The sequence below is a fragment of the Brachyistius frenatus genome, unplaced genomic scaffold, assembly GCF_029030835.1.
Source record: "Brachyistius frenatus isolate BFR_SWC_R1_liver_20210118 unplaced genomic scaffold, ASM2903083v1 Contig_34, whole genome shotgun sequence".
Lineage (NCBI taxonomy): Eukaryota > Metazoa > Chordata > Actinopteri > Embiotocidae > Brachyistius > Brachyistius frenatus.
The window spans coordinates 1,334,363-1,354,088 of record NW_027210633.1 but is presented as its reverse complement, the minus strand read 5'-3'; the positions used below and the strand labels follow the sequence as shown (position 1 = coordinate 1,354,088).

Below are 19,726 nucleotides of genomic sequence, written 5' to 3'. Positions count from 1 at the left end.
ACAGAAACAAAGAGACAAAGAGGTACAGTGAATGCAGCGCTGGATTTGACTGCTTTATGGGGAGGCAGGTGCCAAAATACGTAAAGTTATGTGTTAACGAAAGCACACGCGGCGCACACGCTTGTACTTCCCGCTACATTCTGCATCCTAATGTACCCGGAGGTGCCCTAGTCTTTCCTTTGTCATCAATCTGAGAGACAACTGAGGGCCCAAGAGAGAAAAGGGGCCATGGGCAAATATATAGCACTCCCCAGTATGACTTAAAAAAAAAAAAAAAAAAAGGACAACATACAGTAAATCAGGCAAAGATAGCAGACAGAATCATTGCTTGTTTTCACACAAATATTTCAGACATTATATTCCGAGGCATATTACGCTGATAGAGAGATATACATTCTGCAGTGAGATGCACAACTATAACACAACAATGCTTTCATTCAAGCAGAGGAAAATTACATTTTCGTGACAGGGAAAGATGCTGACAATGCAGGTGAAGATAGTGGAATCAGATGACATGAAGGCGTGCACCGGGGCTGCATTTGACACCACACTGAAGCATACACAGAGTAATTTCCACACAACTGATGGATATGTGAAGAGATGCAGCAGAGAGGTAACAAGAAAAATTGAATGATTGGCTGATTTGGAGCCATTTAGCGCATCGTGTCAGGTGTTCGATATTGATAATAAGGTGTGGAGGAGGGATGATGCGGTGAGCACTCCACTGTATTACATTTAGTCAGTGCATCAGTCATGGTTTGAAAGCTTCTTCCATCTTTTTCTTTCTAATTCTCAATCATTTACAATTATCCAAGACGGCTTAGAAAAAAAAAATATACCTACTCACCATGAACTTCAGCATGGTTTCAGAAATGATCATATAAAATGACATTAATGCAACACGTGCAATGTTTCGCCTTACAATATAGCCTAGGAACAGTAGTCTTTGGCACTTACAAGCCCTTCAAGTCATGGAGAGGCTAAAGAGCGGTGATTTAGAGGAGGGACGGGAACAGAAAACTGGTAAAACGACATGCTTGTTTGGTTTGGACTGAGCTGCACCAGGGAGGAATGAATGGGAAGAGGAATGAATGAGGGGTGAAAGATGAAACTTTAATGATCCCTCTTGGGAAATTGGGTCATTGCAGCAGCCGAGGGAAGGGTACAGATAAGAACAGGGCAAATGCAGGTCTATTCTAGATATTACAAGTGATTAACACAAGACAAACACATTAAGGATACCGAAATACAGTGAAAGTGATAATAAATGAAGAAATGTATATTAAATGCATTTTAAAATGTCATCAAATGAATGTCAAACATCCATGACGGGTTATTTAAATGATCCCAAATTGCAGACAGAGCAAAGACTGCAGAGGAAGAGAAGAGAGTGAAGACAGATTGAGCAGAGGAGGGAGGAAGACCATGGAGGGCTGCGCCCAAGCAGTCTCCAGCCCCCTTAATTGGTACGAAACAAGAGGACTCTGAATAAACACTCGTCACAAGGCAGAGCCGGGGCTCGTTTTTTCCTCCGCTCGCGCTTTTCTTCTTTTCTCCCGAGCAGTTTAACTGAAGCTCACACTCGTGCTCGGCTCAAAGCTCTTCCTCCTCCTCACTGCACTTCCTCTTCACTCGTCACCAGCCCCAGCTGTCTATTCTCCATCCTCTCTTGTGTATCTGTCTGTTGCTGGGACAACAAACTAAACACCATCTTCAGATTTCCAAATATAACAACAAACTGCTCTCCAAGTAGCTACAATCCCCAAACTCTGCACCTACTCCTCTCCATCTCAGTCTCTAGTTTTTTTTTTTTCCTTTCCCCTCTCACTGCGGGCCTGTAGTCCTTCCCCTCATTTCTGCTTTTTGGTCTTCTCCCTAATTATCTCTCATGGAGGACAAGGTAGCCTCTACCATCCCCCGCACCTCTACAAACCCGCTACTGAGAGACCCTGATGAATAATTTCACGTTTTTCTAGCCTTCTCTTTTCTCTCGTCCTCAAATTGATTATTGTACAGAAAGCACAGCTAAAAGAGCAGCCCACTGGGTAATTTGTCTTTCTGACGAGCGGAGTCCACGGGTAAGGCGTGGGGGAGGGAAAAGCAGAGAGCCCAAAATTATATGCAAAGGGTAAGAGAGAGAGGAAGAAAAAAAAAAAAAAAACGTGATTATACGCAAAAAAATTATATTAGATGCTTCGCCCCGTCTTGTCTCTGATAGCTCATTCCGTTTGATGTTGTGGTCAGAAGCACAATTGGGGAAAGGTGGACATTTGCATGTGAAAATGTTCTGAGGAAAGTGAGCAAAGTGAGAGAAGTACATCCCAGAGAGAGGCGTCTATAATTACATGAAGTACATTGGAAAATACAGCCAATCCAGTGCCCTGTCATCTTCTGTCACCCCCCCCCCCCCTTCTGTGCTATTCTGTAAATCCCTATCGCAAACACTGCTGCAGCCCCGTAGCTACAAACATTCATCTGCAAATGTTTGATTCCACATAAATATGACTGACTGCTGGATGATGCTTGCCTCCAGGTGTTTCCAGTCTCCGCGACTTGTGACACTCCCATTGGTTGGCGTGCGAGACTGCAGTGATGACAGGGAAGGAGGGTATCATTTGGCCACCACAGGAAAGATCACTAAAAGTGTGTGTGTGTGTGTGTGTGTGTGTGTGTGTGTGTGTGTGTGTGTGTGTGTGTGTGTGTGTGTGTGTGTGTGTGTGTGTGTGTGTGTGTGCTTGCAGACACCCTGCCTTATCATTAGTATGAAGTATTCCATGAGTAAGCTCTGTTGAAACATATGCACCTATCCTGACTCAGTCCTCGTTATCATTAAGTGACTCATCTGACTGGATGGGAGCAAATTAGCAGGCCAAGACGAGGTCAATAGTGTGCGTCATTAACAATTTTGGTTAAGGCAAGTGCACACCTGTATGTGTTGCAGTGACAATGCCCTCAGATGGGGTGTGTGCCATTTTTGCACAGGTTCCACCACGCAGTTTTGTTTCTCTGCCACTGCAAAGGCAGCTGAATCAGCCACCCACCAACCCCTAGTCTCTCCGTCTCATTCTGCATGTGCTCTACACCCTCATCGCTTTTCATTCCCCCTTGTGTTTTCCTGTCTTCCAACTTCAATCTCTTGCTTACTCTCATCTCCTTTGTTTCCTCTAAGCCATCTCACCATCTCTCAAGGCCTTCGCTCCTCCCCATCTTCTTTTTTCTTCTCTGCTATACTTCAAAACCTGCTGCATAAAGTCTTTCAGCAAAGGCTAGATTTCCCTCACTGATTTTTAGGCCCGAGCTTGCCTCTTTTTTTCTCTTTCTCTCTCTCTCTCTACCAGTCCTGTTGTGCATTCTCCACCCCCACCTTCCCCCAAACCCTCCTAATGGATCCCATGTCAGCAGAATACCAGAGTAAACCACACAACTGCACTGTGGCTTCATGTCTGTCTCTGTCTCAACGTCTCTCTCTCTCAGAAAAAAAATGAATAGAAAAACTGCTGGCTGAACACAACAGTGAAAGCAGATTCTACTTAGTTCATAATGCCGGGTTTGATATTTCAAATATATAACCCTAAAAGTTCACAATTTACATTCTTTGGCAAGACAGCTGACACATATTTGTCATTTGTGAGATTCTAATTTTGATAATTCTGATTAATAATATTTAAAACCAATGATAAGGGGCCGATGCTGCGGCGCTTTTTTTTTGTTTTATTGGGTTTTATACTGCTGAGGTTTGACTTTTCTTTGTCCATGTAGCCATGAAAGCTGTCATTAACCATGGTAATTACCCACTTCTTCTGTGTTCCAAAAAAACTGCTGTTGCTTCTGCTAAACTCAGCACTTACTGAGCACAAGAAGATTTTTTTTTTTTTTTTTTTTACAATTTAATGCCATAACTTGTACTCTGAGGAAATTAATTTTAATAAACTATCCTATCTCCTACAAATGATGTTTAGATGCTACTAATTTGCAGCAAATATGTTTTGTTGGAAACATAATGCCATCTGGATAAGGATTTTTATCAACCCAATGAGGAAAAGTTTAAGTAACCAGGTTGCAAATACATTCACTAACAACATTTTGCAAAGTATTCATGTCTTTAAAGTCCCCCTTCACTCAAAAATGTTTTTTTCTTGTTACTACAGTAAAACATTTGAGTTTCACTGAGCATAATGATGTATGTGCAGAGTTTGAAACTGGAAGGCTGTTTTCACATTTATCTGCTGAAGGGGAAAACTTTTCTTATTGAAAATCTGGTTTTAAGGGTCAGGCCTATGAGCAAGATTTGTGACATCACAAATAGTTTGGAAGCTGAACTGGTTCCAATATTAAACTTGCCTAACTGTCAAGTGGAAACTTGAAACCTCCAGTGCACTAACACAAACAAATATTTGCATATTCACAGATTCTGGAATTTTTAATGAGTGAGAAGGAGTAGATGTTATTTTAAGACGTTTTAACAAGATAATATAAGTTTTCTGTGGAAAAAACATACCATATATATCATTGTTTAAATCAGAGTATTTTGTATGTCTTAATAAATGTCTGGAGAGGATCCTGAAGTTTATTGTTATGCTTTGGCTATTCAAAACACTTTGTTAAGCATATGGAAAGATCTAGGTGTGGGTTTACTATTGAACAAGTAAACAATTAAGGCATTCTGAGACACAAAGTACTACTGCATTTTCTCAAATAAAGGTTTACTAGTTCACCTCCCTTTAGTTTGTGCATCTCAGCATATCTACAATATTTCTGACTGAAGAAATCGTATCATTTTAGAGGCTGAAATGCATATCACAAGAGAAAATCTTCGCACTCTGCTGATCCATTTTTATTTTATCAATAAAATACTCTTGAGTTATAAACTTAACTTTTGATTAAAAAGAAAATGAAAATCTGTTGAGTAGCGTGCACGGATAAAAGAGAGCAAATCATTTCCACCTCAATGGAGAATATGTGCCTTGATCTTGCGGGCTCTTCTCATCTCTTTCAAGATGTGGTTTCCAAGCTTCATGTAGCTCTTCATTACTGCAACAAATTCAGCCACTGATAAGTTTTCTCAAAAGGTGTGAGCACAAACAGCAGGAAGTCAAACAGAGCCGAGGCTCTTCCTGTTGCTCCCTCCTTTGGTGGAGGAGTGAGCCGGTGGTAGTGCGTGCAGGGGGGCTGCAGCCGGCTCGCAGGGACAAGTGTGATAGACGACTCGATAAGGGACTGACGGGGACAAACTGTCACATCTCTGCTGGGCTCAGCTCTCCACAGGTACTCGGCATCCCAGGCAAGCCCGGACAGTGACAAATGGACCCAATTTCCATTTATTTATCTATCTGTTGTGTGGACCACAGAACACATGCTGGTCTGCCCCCGCATAAATCTTTATCCTGTTAACACAACACCAATAAACCAACACATTAGCCCCCCCGAGCAGCACAGGCCAATCAAGCATCCCGTCACACAACGCATAAAGAACACGAACACATTTGCTGTGAAATTACTGGCAAAAGACACATCAAGAAGACAATTATAAAATCCCTGCACACAAGTGCCCTTACTCATAAACATCTGCTCACACACAGAATGTAAAACAACATTTCCTACTAAACAACTCCCATCCCATTCATTTTGATTTCCAGAGAATAAATCTTGGGCCCAAACCCCTTTCACTTAATAATAAGTTTGGACTGGGGAGATGGCAGGGGCAGGAAAGAGGGTTTGGGGAGTGATGGGATCAGGGGAGAGGGAAGGCACACATTTATACTGTTTAGATTTGATAAGGTCTGGAAATTGCTGAGTGAGGCACCCACTTCTGGAGAGACGAGCAGCCTGCCAGTCTGTCTCAGAGAGGGGTTGGCTCAGCGAGGAGGCCTCACGTGACACGGTGTCCCCGCTGCTATTAACCCTGCTGACAAAAGCTCGCCTCTTACACGGATATCTATATCAGCGGGCAACAATCTGACTGTCCCATCTTCAAACACAAGACTGGAATTAATATTTCTGTCTCTTCAGACCATCTCTCTCCCACTGGCTCTTGCGCACAAACAAACTCATTTTACAGCCCCCCAATCACACCCCCTTCTCCCTCGCTGACATGAACACACACACACACATAAACTCTCCCGGCTTGTTTTGTCATTTTACCTGACAGAACACCAACAGATTTTTTTGCTCAGTGCCAAGCAGTCAGTGGTGTGAATGGCTGAGCCGCTGGATTTAATTAGTGCTGTGCCCATATGGATTAGCAAACAGACAGGCACTCGCACAAGCAGAAAGTATGTCACATCCCCACCTGATCGGCTCTTAACATTACCCTTGGTGGCGCACAAACACAGATGCACACACGAATACACACACCAGAGGGAAAGGAAGAGCGTGGAGGTCTGAGCAGCTTTTTAATCAGGTGATTCCTTTGCTGTAAATCTAATTGGTTTTAACAGCAGTGCAAAGAAAACGTTAAGGTTGGCTTGCTGCACCATGTGCACATAGACAGCTGCTCTGATGGGCAGGAGGTAGGTGGGAGCGAAGGGAACATACTGCTAAATAGATTATTTTAAAAAAAATCTGCCAGGTTGATAAACAACATACTGTCCTCCTGGCAGCATAGAGGTGCAGATGGATGGAGGGGCATGCAAATACTTACACCATGCTCTGTAAATATTCTCTTTGCATCTCATTCACATCCACTGAAGCCCACACAAATGACAGATTTCAATCTGGTGAAGTCAGCCGCCTGCAGATTCACAGGTCAGAAAGTTTTGACCCACAAATCTGCATGTTGGGCCAATACCAATTTTTAATATGGTGTCACCAACTATCTGTTTTCTTACCCTACCCTTTACCCTAAAACAGCAATACATTGTCCAAAATACTTTAAATTACCCGGATCAAACGGTGAATCACCACAACATCACCTATTGGTTTGTGAACTGCCAGCTTGAGGCCTTCAGCCTGGTATTTTGGCCGTCACCATCTTGTTTTTATTTTGGAGCCAGCAGTGACTGTATTTGGACGAGTGAGGGGTGGACCCGACTGAGAAAGCAAGGGCCATATGACCCGCCCACCCAAAGCATCACCTGACTGCACCACAGGCCTGTCAATCAAACCAGGTACACTCCCAAACATTTGTCTTTGAGGCCTAAAATCTTATTTATTATAGATATATTTTAAGAAGGACCACCAGAACATTGATCAGAAGGAATGAATTTCGCAAATTACACCATAAAGACTTGTAAAAAAAATGTGTGGATTTAGTATAGCATGAGAAAAGTAGATGCTTTTTGAACGGAAGTTGAATCGAGCCAGCCCCTAGTGGCCCTCAGAAGTATTGCAGTTCTTCCACATTGGCTTAATTTATTAGACCCAGAGACGAAGTTCATTTTTATGTACCTCCATGACCACGACACACTTGAAACTGTGTACAGTGTACATGCGCTATCACATCACAAATGTTTATAGCTTGATTGTTCGATCATGATGTCCTCACAGTTGTACTAGAACTGGAGCTTGAACAATTATTCGACATACGTCTTGTGTAACTCAGCACGGGGGTATCTTTTACACTCTCATGTGGCAGTTGTGAGGCTCATAGATCATCAACACAAAATCACATCTGGATTCAGTATGACGTAAAAGTAAAATCATTGGACTAAATTCAAATGTGACTTCACGATAAAACCTACCAGCTGCAATTTGTCTTGTGCTGTTAACCATTGATCTGGTCAACCTCTGTCATTTTTCAGTGTTTAAGTGCTTTTTAATGCTAATTAACAAAGAGGAGAAAGCTGATTTCCAGGATTACCTATCAAAATAGTAATTTACTTACAGCTTTATATGCAACTCTAATATCATTACATCCATGCAGGGTGGGGGAGGAGAAAACAGGATGTCTTGTTCAGACCAGTGAAGCTCTGGTGTTTGCTCCAATGGTTTTCCTCCACTGCCAGTGTCTTTTGTCATTTTAAGGCCAGAAGTCAAATCATGCAGCCCTCCTAGAATTATTTTCACTGATTGATCTGCTACCTGAATGGACCATGCCATTTCCTCATTTCTGTCCAACAATACCCTCAATGCATGGGCTTAATTGAGTCATCAGTGATGTGTTACAGACTGAGAAAATAGCCATAATAGGGTAATAAGGTTAGGTTATTCTTTACCCTTACAGAGGCTATTTGAACTAAAATGCGGTATTTAGTTTCAGCTGTATAAATAGTGAATAATACATAGCAGTATATGCTACGTAATGTGATGGTGGTTAAAGCATTTTATGCAGCTAAGCTTTGTATGAATAATAGCGTAATCCGCTGCAATTATAGAGAGATATCTTATAATTAGCTCTCTGTAATCCCTCCAGCTGTCTCCTTCTTAGTAGACTCAGCACTGTCTGGATCCAAATAGAAAGAAATGAGAAAGAGAGCAGTTAGGGATAGGGATAACCTTTTCTGGGAAGACATTGTTGGCATTGTGGACTCAAATGAAGTGATGTCCTTCACAGTCTGCGAAGAGAACATTTCTTTTATGTGTCTGTGCTGGCTGCAGGGAGAAAAACGACACATAGAGGAGAGAATCACCGTTGGGTCAAAGTCAATGTTAAATGTCATTTATGCTTTAGTCGCACACTCCCACACAACAAACCACCGAGTTCCACATCGTGCCGAGGTTTCTCGTCTCGCTGTGGTTGACTTTTATTTTCTTAATTTCCATTTACTGTCTCATATGGCAGCATGTGTCCAAATTAATTGGTTTGTTGTTGGATGCACAGTTTTCTTCCGCTCTGCTTGATATGGCTATGCAACTGCTTGGGGGTTTGAATGAAAAGTGTGAGGTCAACATACCTTTATGGTAGTCTTACAGTAATTTACAAGGCAAGGAACAGTGAGCTTCACTGGGAATGAAACCCTTGATTAGACCCAGCAGGTGTCTGCTGAAGGTAGCCCATGTTTAATGGCATCCACTGAAGCATAAAGTCTAACATGCAGGGGCTGTTAAAGTCCTGGTGTTTGTGAGCTTGTCGTTCTGTTCAGAAACCAAATAGGAGTTGGCAGGGTGGGCTATTAAACATGGCAGACGGTGTATACTATAAACAATGTACAGCACATTCCCCGCTGTGTGTGCATGAGAGTGTGAAGCTTCTTTCACTTCTGCCTCCCAGAAGCAATTTGGTATCGGAGTCATCGAGCAGTGCTTCTGTTCTTTACTATACATACAGTACATACTGACAGTGGAAGCATTTCTATCTATTACTATTATGTGCCTGTTCTCAATTCATATAGGGAGTTAGTAGACACAGGCAAGGATGACAAAAGGCCCAAGCGTTGGCAGATATAGAGTGCCTCAGGAGAACTGCATGCAAGTCATGGTGAGAACAACAGGAGGCCAAAGGCCAAGGCCCCCTCCCTCCTCCAACAGTGAGGTTTGCAGAGGACCAACCTGTCGGGATGGTCCACCATCCCCTCTGAAAGCGAACCAGACAAGAGACCAGCAGAAAACCATCGAGAGAAAGCAGGCAGGCAACACTAAAATAATATAGCTATTTGTGTACTATTTGAAAGTAACACAAAAGTTACATTCACATGCAACTAATTGCTTTTTGTATGTAGCACCCGGTAAAGTAATTCCATTTCTATTGGAAGAAGAAACTGGTAATGGTAATTAACAAATAATTTTCAGTAACTTGCAAACATTGTAAACAAAGTAGTGCAAAAAGGACATTTCTCTGACATCAATAACCACCCCTGCCTAGTTTTGCATTTTCTTTTTCATGAAATGGAAGGTCCCTAAAATGACAAAAAGTTACTTATTTAACTTTACTGGATCTCAGGTTCAGAGATATCTGACTGATGATTTATTCTACTACCCCAGGGAAACGGAGGAAAACAGAATTTAGTTTGAGGCACACACAGCATTGAAAAATTACACAAAATTCAAGAGCAACTTATCTTTCTAGAGCAAGTGAACCTTCTAAAATCATACTGTTTAATGATTATTTCACTAAAATTTTAAATATACAAAACATTTTTCTGTACTGGTATTCAGAGATGGACATTTTAAATATGTTTTAAAAAAAACCAAATACCTCAACTATCTGCACAGATAGATATCACAATGAACACGAGCATCTGTATTGTTCTGATTTGGGTCAACTGCCTCTTTAATTCAATATTATATAGTTGAAACTGATGAAGTCTGAAGTGGCTGCGAACCTTCCACTGACCCCGTTCAGCTCGACATCGTACATTCTGCATACTATCTCCTGAAGAAACACAATTAAATTAGCTCAAACTGGGAGAATGTGTGAACCGTGGAGTCAAAGGGCTAATCAAACAGATAGGATTTCATACGTATCTGCAAGTAAACGGTGGATATTCTCATCCTTTGCCCTCTCCCCTATTTCTTCTCCATCCTTCCCCACTATCCAACGCTTACTCCATCCCCCATGGCAATGTGAGGCGGGCAACAGTATCCGCTCTATTACAGAACCTCTAGAGATATCTGCCTTCTCAGCATGCAGCAGAGCTGGAGACGGTGAAACACATACACACCCATGGTGCACACACACACACACACACACACACACACACACACACACACACACACACACACACACACACACACACACACACACACACACACACACACACACACACACACACGCACACACGCACACATAGGATAGCTCAGGTCTGAGATAATCAATGCCAACAGAGCAGCAGCAGATAGAGAGGGTGGAGAGAGGCAGACTCAAGGCCAAGTTCTACTCAAACAAGCAAAAAACCCAGAGAGAAAATACTCTGAGAAAAGAAGACGGAATACGAGTGCCCGGACAAAAAATATTTACGATCCTGTTATCAATGTGCAGTGTATCTCACATGAATTCTTCAGACTTTAGAGTTTATTTTTCTAACATCTTATTAAAATTGTAACACATGCAGGAACTGTGCATTTGAAATGAACAACTACCAAGAAGCGGAGAAAAAATGAGACAAAACAGTGAATATTAATGAAATGTGCTCCAAAAATAAAAGCATGAAAAAAATGCATGCAAACCTCTAATTTAATCAGATACAATATCTCTGGTCCTGATAAGATTTTTTTTTTTTTTTTTTTTTTTCCTTTTGTAGGTACACATGCTGAAAGAAATGCATGCCAACAACAACCCTGCATGGCTTCAACATATTCTATTTATAAATGGCACATTGTGTGAGTGAGTGAGAGAGAACGGGTGACGGTGAGGATACAAGACATGAGACTGACAGCACTCCTACATCACACTCGCCGTCTCCTCCGCACATACTGTTAACAAATCTCAAGGAAAAAAACTGACAAGACGTGCAGGTGTCCGATGGCTATTAGTGTAAAAAAACCCACAAAAAAACCCACATCTGTTACTGAGGGGAAACAGTTAGTGAACCGGCTGTCAATTACACAAGCACACATCTTGAGAAGATTCTCACTCAAAAGTAAAGAGTGGGCGAAAGAGCTGGGTGTCTGTCTGTGGTGGGCGGATGTGTGGGTTTTATTGTCTGTCGACATTTTGGTGCAAGACCTTTAGCGAGTGACATTTCTCATGGCACATGTGACATACACGTATTTGGTGAAAGCCCATAAGAAGAAAAAAAAATGACAGCAAGCAATAAAACAGAAAAGGGTAAACAATGTGTTCAGGAATCTTTGTTTTTCATCATGGCTGTCTCAGCAGGGATTTGGAGCTCTTCATGAACCATGAGTTAGCCGGTGTGCTATTTATTTACAGGTGTCACAAACTATGATGAACAAGCAGTGATGCTGCTGACCAACAGAAAAAAGGACACTAAAACACACACGTGCACGTTTTCTGAGCTTATTGCACCATTTTAAATGTCCGCAGCAGCAAATTAGACGACGGGAGATTTTTCTGAATACCCCGATCAATCCAATTATCTGTCCAGCTATGAATCCTGGCTTACTTCACTCACACCAAATGAATTCAGCGAGCCTATAATTAGCCAGCTCTGCTTGGAGGCCACTGGGATAACATATAGGGAATGGAGCCTGGAAAAATATGTGCTTCTTGTCGCCCTGTGAATCTTTCATGAAAGGATGCGAAACCTGCCAGGAGAAGGATTCCTTGCAGTCAATAAACTAGCCAGATATAATAAAAAAAAATCGGACTCTGTTGTGCCATGAGACACATTCAGACCGTGAAAATTTACGAATACATGGTGAGATCTGACAAAATGTACTTTATAGCTCAATGAAATACTCAAACTACCAAATAGCACCAGCAAACCGTCTCTCTATCAACAGATACTCCAAGATGACTTGATCTAGGTGGTACTCTCTTCTCTAACAATGGTTGAATAAGACTGGAAGGACATTTTGGATGCAATGGCATTGAAGTACAATCAATGCCCAAGGCACAAAAGAAACAAACATGTTCGTGGGTATGAATTATCACACTGGAAAATGTTAATATATTTGTGTAGTTACGGTCAAAAGCAAACCACATTAGCAGTCTGTAGCCGAGGCAATTTGTGCATTAGGGAAAGAGAGCCCACCTGTCATTCATCGGCTACTATACATAATGTGGCTCGAGGAAATGGTGCAGCCATCAAGCACAGAGCTTACAAAGCTGCTTTTACTCCTGTCACTTTTGCACAGATATCAATGTCCTGCGCCATTATTTCATGTCGGCACGAAAACAAAGCTTCCTCACAGAAATCTCCATCTCAGCTGCCTTTCTGTTCAGTCTCTTTGTGCATTTATTAACACAAACAACATTTGATCGCAGACTTAACTGACACTCCTCATTTACTGGCAACAGTACATTATATTTTACAATGCAATATTACATTAAGACAATTACTGTGCCTACATATAAGACTCCAATGAAAAATCAATAGAATATGTTTTTACAGCTTTGTGACCCAATAGGTCAATGACAAGGCAGTTTGGTTCCCTTTTGCCACAGATTGCACTGGTATAATACCAAAAATATTAAAATAGCATTTTAATTCAAAGAAATTATGATTCTTGTCATTTTGACATGGTGAGCATTTCCCCAACCTCTTTAACCTAAAACAGGCAGGCTGTGCTGTAAGTGGTTAGACAGAGATTTCCGTTGGCATAACAGGTGCTATTTGTCTCATCTTCCATTTTTTGACTGACGCCAACAGTCAGCTGTTCGTCCTTCTGACCTCAGAGATCTCAGGCAGTACTGTCATCATTAGAAGACCCTGAAAGCACCACAGTGCCAAAAGATTGTCCTAACAAAAGTAAATTCGGTCTACTGAATTTGAACCTGACCAATTATTACGCACAGTATATAAAAAAAAAAAAACTACCAGTCTTAACTGTGAAAAACAGTTACTCTGACACTAAATCATCTGACAAATGAGCTGTAAATGTTCATTGGTCATGTGTATGTGTGTCCCTGTAGCAGAAATGATGCAGGGAGGGAGGAAACAGTTTCATTAGTATTGTGCACATATTTCAACCTGACATGAAAACCTAAAATATGTGTTCTTGCATTGTTCTCGAGAAACACAACATGTTATACTAAACCCCCCAAAAAATAATTTTAGAGGCGTAATAGCATATTTGTCATGCTTGGTAGTGATAAATTGCCAGTAGATTGCTGTTATGAAAATGAATTGAATCCTGACGTGCTTTGCATTACTCGTATTAAATATTCAGGGCGGGGTGGAGACACAGATTTATGTCTTAAAAGTAGAATGAAAAATATAAATACAACACATCTTCAGGTATACGTGGTTTGGATGTGTGTGTGTGTGTGTGTGTGTGTGTGTGTGTGTGTGTGTGTGTGTGTGTGTGTGTGTGTGTGTGTGTGTGTGTGTGTGTGTGTGTGTGTGTGTGTGTGTGTGTGTGTGTGTGTGGAGGGGCATTTATATGTGTGTAAATGGATAAGAAGTCCCAGCGCTAAAGGCTATATCACTCTCAAGATCCTTTTAATTATCTCAGTTCCTCTTCTGTGTCTCTAGGTTTGCCTTCACCTCTCAGCTCTATCCTCCCCTTCAGCTCCCAGCGCCTCATCTCATGCTGTCTGTATTTGTGCTTCTTTGTTATATTTCTGTAATAGCCTTGGGAAGTTTGGGTGAAACAGTAAAGGGAATTTTCCGTAGATAAAAAACATATTTTGAGTGAGGGTGGCAAAACAGAGAGGAGGGATTTTATTGGCAAAGAGAGAGTTTGGTTAATGAAATATTCTATCTTTTCATATTCTATATCATTTGAAGATAAAATATGTTCATATATTTGAGAGAGTGAATGGAATAGAGACCCTACCTGTAAGAATATACTGTAATCGTGTTTGTAGATACTAGATTTCTAGGTTGAAGAAGGCTCTCATTCATCACACTGTCGCTGCACTGCATAATAAAACTGAGACCCTGAAAATTGGCCTTGATGACACCGAACGAAAAAAAGAATTTAGTTTGTAAGGTAAGATCCCAGCTGGGCAAATAGAGAATGTGAATATGAGTTATTACTATCCACATATCGCAACACAGTTAATTGGAAAAATATTGAAATTACCTATTTGAATTCTGCAGTGTCAACATCACAAAAGGCTGCTGATGTTCAAAAGATAAAAGGCAAAAAAAAAATTGCAGCCTGTTAAAGTTGCAGTGTGGGGCTTTAAGGCAAGATCAGACGCAGTGTTTGGCAGGGTTTTTCAGGTACTGAAAAATGAAGCTAATTCAAATCATTTTAGCTTTGTAGACATGCGGAGCAGTATTGAAATTAAAAATTTAAATTGCACTCCATTTTTAAGGATAGAGCAGTATAAGCAGGAAAAAACAGGTACAGCTTCCTTTTACTGTCTGCTTCACACACATGCACACAATTTGTATATACAGTCTTGTGTGTATGACATTTTCATGATGGGGAACACATTACCGGTCATCAAAGCTTTCATGAAGCAGCTTCAACAACCACAGCTCCTTCACAAACCTGTCTGCACGTTCGGAAAAGTATTCCCACAGGAGAGAGCGGAAGAGGCGCACCAGAAGGAAGAGGAGGGGGACGAAAATGGCAGAAAATAAGGGATGCAGAACTGACAGCCAGGCAGGCACAGGAATGGTGTGTAAGTGCCTTGGAACTGTTCATCTCATTATCTGGCTTTCCAGTGAGAAACTCCGCCCCCCAACCCCCACCCCCCCTCTCTCACTCTTTGTCCCTTATTTTTCTGGATGTTATAAATTACCACATCTGCAGTCTATTAGAGAAGATACCAGGATCTTTGGTTGTGGTGGGTAACAATCCTGCACAAACAGTTTGCTGCTCTGCTGCTGCTCACACGTCTGATTCCAAGTGTCTGTCACTGCTTCTCTGTAGTGTAATTTCTCTGAAGAACTCTACTGTCAGATGGTGTTCTCCATCGCTCACATTTTTCCACAAAATTGTCTTATTCGATTGTCCTTTTTTATGAGCCACATTATTTATGCATGATGTGCTTCACTGCTCAAGTTTAAAATGTAATGTTTAATCAATATTTGATTATCACCATATCATTTTCTATAACAGCCTCTCAGCTCACTACTATGCAGCTGATATTCAGCTTTATCTCTCAAGTAAAACAATTTCACCCAGTTTAGCTAACATAATGCAGAATATAGCTTGACTACATAGTCATATGTATTTCTAAGTATTATATTACATAGTAATTGGACTGTTTAGTATACAGCAGCTCAATTTGGGGCCCCTGGATCAAGTTTGGCCAACCTTCTTTGTTTTGACAATTTTGTGCGTACTCTGCTTATTATATAATACCTTCAAATCCTAACTATAAAGAATACAAGCCATCACTTTTGTGCAGCAAAAAGATATATAAGTAAGTACAAAAGAAATTTGATCTTGCAAAAATGGACTGAAATGGTGACAGCTAACTTTATCTTTTACATCTTAAATCACTGTGTCCATTTATATAATCAGCTGTTAATCTGTAAATGAAATGAAAGAAGCTCTGTACATATGTAGCAGATGCAACAGCAAAGGCTGAGCATTTAAGCTGATTTTACTTTGTAAAGACAAAAGTGAATACTGATTAAAAGATCCGTTTGTCTGCAGTATGCTGCTTCAAACATGTTTAAAATCAAACACTGAGTTGCACAGTAATTTGTCTGTCTGGTATTCATTCAGAATATGTTTGATTATGGTTGGCAGTGATAAAATACAGTAAAACGTCTGCCTCTAGTCACGCCCATAAGAATTTTGATTAGTTTAATGATAGTCCAAAAAGTTGGCATTTTAATCACCAACACTAACAAACAGTCATCAAACCACAATTACACCGTGCACCATCTGGGAGAGGGTTCATTTTTCATTTTTACACCCTGAAGGGACTGTCAGCGTCATACTGGGGTTTATTTATTTATTTACTTTAAATGAATTACACTTAACTGTTACCGGGTGATATGATACTGCACACTGTAAATACTCAGGACAAAGCAGGCAGGAAGCTTTGGCAAACGAAAACTGACGTAAGGTTGAAAAGAAAAAGAAATAACCTTTGACCCCCGAGGAAGTGAGCATTAACCCTGAGCACCGATACGGCTGTTGGGTGCTTGTGACTGTGGCGTTATGGAGTGACAGAAAGAGGATGGATAACTCTAATATCTCAGGGAATGCACAACCATCCCTCTTCTCTCAGTGACAGCAAGCTTACTCAACCAAGCTGTAAGCCCTTAATACTTTTGCACTGACAAATTCACAAGTAAAATATAGAGCACTCTAGACATATCCCAGTTTATGTCACAGCACAGTTTGTTGCAAGTTGTGACTTGACGAGGGGTTTTCACTGTTAATTAATTTCAGTTGTTAAAAACACTTCTGCCGCTAAAGCACATCAGTGCAGTTTATTTCTCCTTCAGGCAAGTTTCTCCTGCCATGTTAGAGATTAGCGAAAGAGTGAGTAAGACGTGTGTGACATCAGAGTAACTTGACACAGCAAGCACAGAGAGTTTTTATCGGAAATAGATCAAATCTGGCTGCATGACTGCTCGGAGGATGCAGGGAAATGCAACCAGCACTGAAGTTCAGTACTGAGCGGGAAATAGAGGGGGGAGATTTTGTGTCAGGGGAAATGGGCCGAGCCAAACAGCATCTCCAAGGCAACAACCAAAGCTGAATACATTAACAACACAGTGATATTTAGCATGATGTGGTTGGAGGGGCGGAAGAAAATGGGGAAATCTAATGGAAATATACTCAAGGCATATGCTTAATGCCACTCATATTGCACCCAAAAGCACACTGCACGCAAAAGTGTTCTTCTGATTTGTTGATATGACTCTCAGGCCAGCCAGTGTGCAATAAACCCATCAGTCCACCAGGGGATACCATGTCAGTGTCACATTTTGTCTCGCCTAGGCGTGAAAAGTGCATGCATGCATGACCAGGGTCGAAGAGGTCATGTGACGGAGGTCATATGACAAAGGATGAAGAGTGATGAAGTCCGAGCATGGAGGAGGTTAGGGTTGGTTGGATGGAACAAACACAGGACTTTCACATTGGGAGACCAGTGTTCAAGAGCGTGAGAAAGCAAAAGTCAATGAGGATTTCTTTTACATAACATAAAGTTACGTACATAACGTAACATATGCAACTTACGTAACGCAGGTGGAGTAAATTCTGGGAAGTACGTTATGTTACTTACATATAACTATTTGTTTCTAGGGATGCTTATTTTTTATTTTTAGGGATCGAATAGTTGAATAGTTTTGAGTGATTTCCGAACAGTATTTCTGCTTGAAATGCCCATCCTTACTTATTTTAACCCAAACCATGATGTTTTCCTAAAAGTTGAAGTTTTGGTAACTAACCCAAATTAGTTGCGACTGTGTCATTATGTGTATTTTTGGAGTACTTTTGAAGCCTAGGTAAGTCAAACCATGACAATGAGACGGTATCGTCTGATGGACTGATGGGTGTGTAATACGCCTGGCGTGATACCAGCTGCCGTTTTACTCTAGTGATCTGTTTATCTCTCTCTCTCTTATCATCCACTTATTCACTAAAGATAAGCAGCAAAAAAGAAAAGTGGAAACACACACACACACACACACACACACACACACACACACACACACACACACACACACACACACACACACACACGGCCAACAAAGACAGCTTTATGTCTGTCATGTGGCTCAACCTACAGCAGTTCTATTATTTCAGTGCCTGCTGGCTTATTATCACACATAATGGTCAGTTATTACTGTGCATCTCTATTAAAAATGCAATCTTCTTTTCCAAGAGAAAGAATATGAAATATAAAGGTGGTTGTAATTAACGCTGTAATTCAACAATCTGCCAAAGAATATAAAGCTGTGAAGGTCAGTCCGTTCCTCACGACTAAAGCCTGACTGTTGTTTCATACTGATGTATACAGCACAATTCAGATACCATATACACACAGAGGCACACAGTTTTACATTCTGATTATATTACCACACACCCAGAAGCCATATGGTCTTTGTCAGAAGCTCTCGACTACTTCCCCTCTCTTCTCCCTACACCGTGCCGTTGCAAGCCAAACAAACTCTCTCTCTTTCGTCCTGACACTCTGGCACAAATCTGGCTCTTGGAAACGCTGAGCTGGGGGGGGGGAATATAGCGACCGAAATTGTTTAGACAATACTCGCAGTGCACTCGCCCCAGTCTCCAGACTGTAAACACAAACCAGCTGTCCCCAGAGTGTGATAGTTTATTCACTGACTGATCTTACCATCGGCCAACAGGGAGAGAACAAGGGAGCGGAAAACAGGATGAGGAAGAAGAGGCTAGCACAGCTTTCACAGTCTGTCACAGGCAATTGGAAATAAATACTGATATCTGACTTTGTGGCTGTGAATGAGGAGCATTTACAATGTGTCAGTGTTTGTCTATCAAACGCTGACACATCGCTCCTCGCACGTAAGGAGGGAAAATGACAACTTTCCTGAAATATACCACTCTAGTGCCACTTAGGATCTGTTATTGCATTTATCTGGAGTGACTGCAGACAGGATGTTGTCAGCAACAGTGACAGACATTTGAAGTAAGAAGCCATTAGTTAATGGATATGGGAAGGCAGAGAGGGAGCCTGACCTCTGCGAATCCACGTCAGTCTTCGCTGCTTTGTACCTCCACTGAATCTGCTGCTTTTCTGCATGAGATCACAATCAAAGAGAAGTGGACAGGGAAGACCGAGCAGGGGTCCCACCTCAAGCTGTCAATCTCAGCCTGACGGAGCTCCGCATATCACATGATCCACTTCAGAGAGTACGGTGTTACAGTGGACATGTCCATCATGTTAATGCATTCATGTAATTACCACAAGCCTTCACATGGTTTCTACTGGCCTTCTCTTTTTAAGCTATGGAAAAAGAAACTACACACATTTAGGAGAATGAAATATGGAGAACCCAATTTTATATAATTTATGTTTCACATCCGTTTGTTCCTCCTTGAAAGTATTAAAATGGATTGACCCAATATTACATCTTATTGATATTATACAGACGTTTTTCTATCATTTTCTAATGTTGTAGAACCATAGTTTTTAACACGGACCCAAACCCCTCTACCCCCCCCCCCAAATTTAAAAAAAAATCTGTCGCCATCTTGTTTTTTTAATGCCAGAAGTGACCATAATTCGACAAGAGGGTGGAGCTGGTTAAGAACAAGGGAAGGATTTGACTAAGAAGCTGAGGACAGTGTGCACACCCACCTATACAGGAAGCCTGAC

General features: G+C 41.3%; 1 protein-coding gene across 4 annotated transcripts in view; it reads right to left on the bottom strand.

Annotated features, from left to right (window-relative positions):
• LOC138622075 (roundabout homolog 1-like) overlaps positions 1–19,726 on the bottom strand; it is a 92,078-nt gene that overhangs the window by 36,347 nt on the left and 36,005 nt on the right. The window contains exon 1 of one of the 4 annotated variants that reach the window (XM_069700560.1): positions 10,073–10,135. The exons of the other annotated variants lie outside the window; for them this stretch is intronic. The gene's annotated coding sequence lies outside the window, so the exon portion shown is untranslated. Of the gene's footprint in view, positions 1–10,072; positions 10,136–19,726 lie in introns of those variants that run through there. 4 annotated transcript variants of the gene reach the window in all.